This window comes from Aotus nancymaae, unplaced genomic scaffold, assembly GCF_030222135.1.
Source record: "Aotus nancymaae isolate 86718 unplaced genomic scaffold, 86718_ANA_hifiasm-v0.15.2.pri h1tg000010l, whole genome shotgun sequence".
Classification (NCBI taxonomy): Eukaryota; Metazoa; Chordata; class Mammalia; order Primates; family Aotidae; genus Aotus; species Aotus nancymaae.
The window spans coordinates 49,812,573-49,815,124 of NW_026988421.1; the positions used below are offsets into that span (position 1 = coordinate 49,812,573).

At 31.9% G+C, this 2,552-nt stretch overlaps 1 non-coding gene across 1 annotated transcript; it reads left to right on the plus strand.

Moving 5' to 3' along the window:
* Positions 1-347: 347 nt before the first annotated feature.
* Positions 348-509, plus strand: LOC135274110 (U1 spliceosomal RNA). The gene has a single exon (XR_010341917.1). It is a non-coding gene; the product is annotated as a U1 spliceosomal RNA (small nuclear RNA).
* The last annotated feature ends 2,043 nt before the right edge of the window (positions 510-2,552 follow it).

The window sequence follows — 2,552 nt, forward strand, 5'->3', positions numbered from 1 at the left end:
CTGGCACAGTGCTGGCATTCCATAAGTAGCGAATGAATTATACAAAAGAAAATGCAATTAAATCATAATAATGGGTAGATAGTTCTTCAGCTTTTTAAACATATATATTTTTTACCTATAAAGCTGAAAACACTTTAGAGTTCATCTAGTTCTTACCTTTTGTGTTTTACATAAGAAATTTGAGGTCTGACTAGAGAATTTACATGATTTGGTAACAAACTGTTTAATTTTGGAAACTACCCCCATTAATTCCCACATCACACTTCCTTTGTGTTCTTCATTAAATTTGAATAATCATTCAAATACTATGGAAATAAAAATTCTTTGTAATTTTTTTTTAGAAATAAACACTTTCTCATTAAAAATCCCTCTCTGATAACAAAGGTCGTTTTCCCAAGGTGAGACATATCCATTGCACTCTGGATGTGCTGACCCATGATTTCCCCAAATGTGGAACACTCGATTGCCTAATTTGTGGTAGCGGGGGACTGCATTAAAGCTTTCCCCTGACAACAAAAAAAGAAACAAAGAAAAGAAAAATCACTCTTTGAGTTTACCAAGAGCAAGGTACTGAACTAAACTTTAAAAAGTAAATGAAAAAAGACAATTTATTGTCCCTGAGTTCAGAGAAGTTGTCATTATTGTGGTTGAATGAGAATTCTGCTTTGACTTGTATGAGAATTCTGCTTTGACTTTCTCTTTCCAGCCATCACAATAGGAATTAAGAAAGATAACTTGGGTATTTCTTCTCATAACAGTCACAAATCAGTCTCATTGTGTTTATATGTAATAAGTGGCATAACGATTTACCTATCATTGCATATTACAGAGGAAGGGAGGGAGGGAGGAAGGAAAGGGGAATGGAGAGAGAGAGGGGGACAAGAAAGGGAGGGAGAAAAAAAAAAAGAGGGAAATGGAGTTATTTTCTAAGTCTTAAAACAAAGACCTGGCATAGAAATTTTAACTTTGGTTTTTGTTGTAATGGTTGTATTTTTTGTTATGTTCTTTTTCTGTTCCCCTCCCCACTCATTTATTTTTTCCTTATAGAGATAATGGGTGATTATATTCCTAATATTGGTATTAAAATTCATGTACTTTTCCCTCTACTTGGAACTTTAAATATAATTACTTAACCTTATTGATGTTTATTGCTCTGTTGCAGTAGCTCATTTACATGCATATTTCCTCAAATGTTTTTCTTGCCTGAGATTTGGGGAATAATTAGGTTATATTAGTTTAAATCAACAGGTATTATAACAATTAAAGAATATATGGATGACAACCTTTCTGTAACAAACTTAAGGACAATTTATGTCATTTAATCCTCCCAAAGAGATAAGACATTCATTTCCATAATCTGCAAATTATAGAGGAAAAGGGATATAAAAATATAAGAATGGACTTGGCAAAAATTGCTTAACAGAACACAGTCAAAGTGAGAAAAATAATTTAAAAATCTGTGGCTACTGTAATAAGTACATTCAAGTGTATTAAACTGCCATAAAATCTATTGCATTTTAGTGGGAAATATGAGAATGATTAAAATGAGGGAATAATTTTAAACTAAGTTCTCTTGAATTACAAACATTTATTGAATACTTAATAGACCCTTTCTTTATAGTATGTAAAAAATTAATCCCTATGGGAAAAATCAAGATCTGTAAACCATTGTCATTAATTTTAAGAATATGTCAAATAGCTGAATTACATTTCCTTGATCATAAAATATAGTTAAGGAACCTATAAAATATACTTTCTAATAACCAATGCCACAGTTCCATGTTGTTCTCAATTTTTTTCTATTAAAACTGAAAGGACAATCTCTTGAAGTGAGGGCAACACCAATATATGAAACAATAATATTATTGAATAATATACTTCATTGGCAGAAGCTCATTACCATGGTAATGCAACTATTCAAAGCAACATCGTTTTGCTCTTTTGTCTATGAAACTTATTAAGGTAAAATCTGATGTTAACATTAACACTCACTAGATGAAATTATTTCCTAGAATTATAATTATGTATAATGGATAACAACAGCATTTTTAACTTAACATTTAAAAAAGTATAAAAGCATCACACTTAACCCTGTGTGCTCTTGGAGAAATAAGTTAAACTTTCAGCAACTCATCTCCTCCATTTCTAAATGGGCACAAACCTTCTATAGCAGGAAATAGATTGAGAAAACTTCTCAGACAGCAATAATGCCCTATTTAAAAGTAGTCAAGAAGCATGATAAACTAAGTACCTTCTAGGGTGTGCAGCAAAGGGCTGTGGAGAATAACGGACTGATGAGCTACTCCCTAATAGAGAATTGATCTAATCAAGGAAGTCTCTGGCCCCGCAGTAAGAAGACCTAGCAGTGTATGCCCTGTGAGATTTCAGAATTAATGCAGAGAAGTGACTGCTATGTGGTTTTCCTAGATCATTTTTTTGAATAGACAAGTATCTTATTATTATACTGCCTTAATCAATGTGTTGGTTGTATGTGATATTGATAAACTTATTAATAAAGCTCTAGATTTAAAGGAGTTCATCCTGATTTGAAG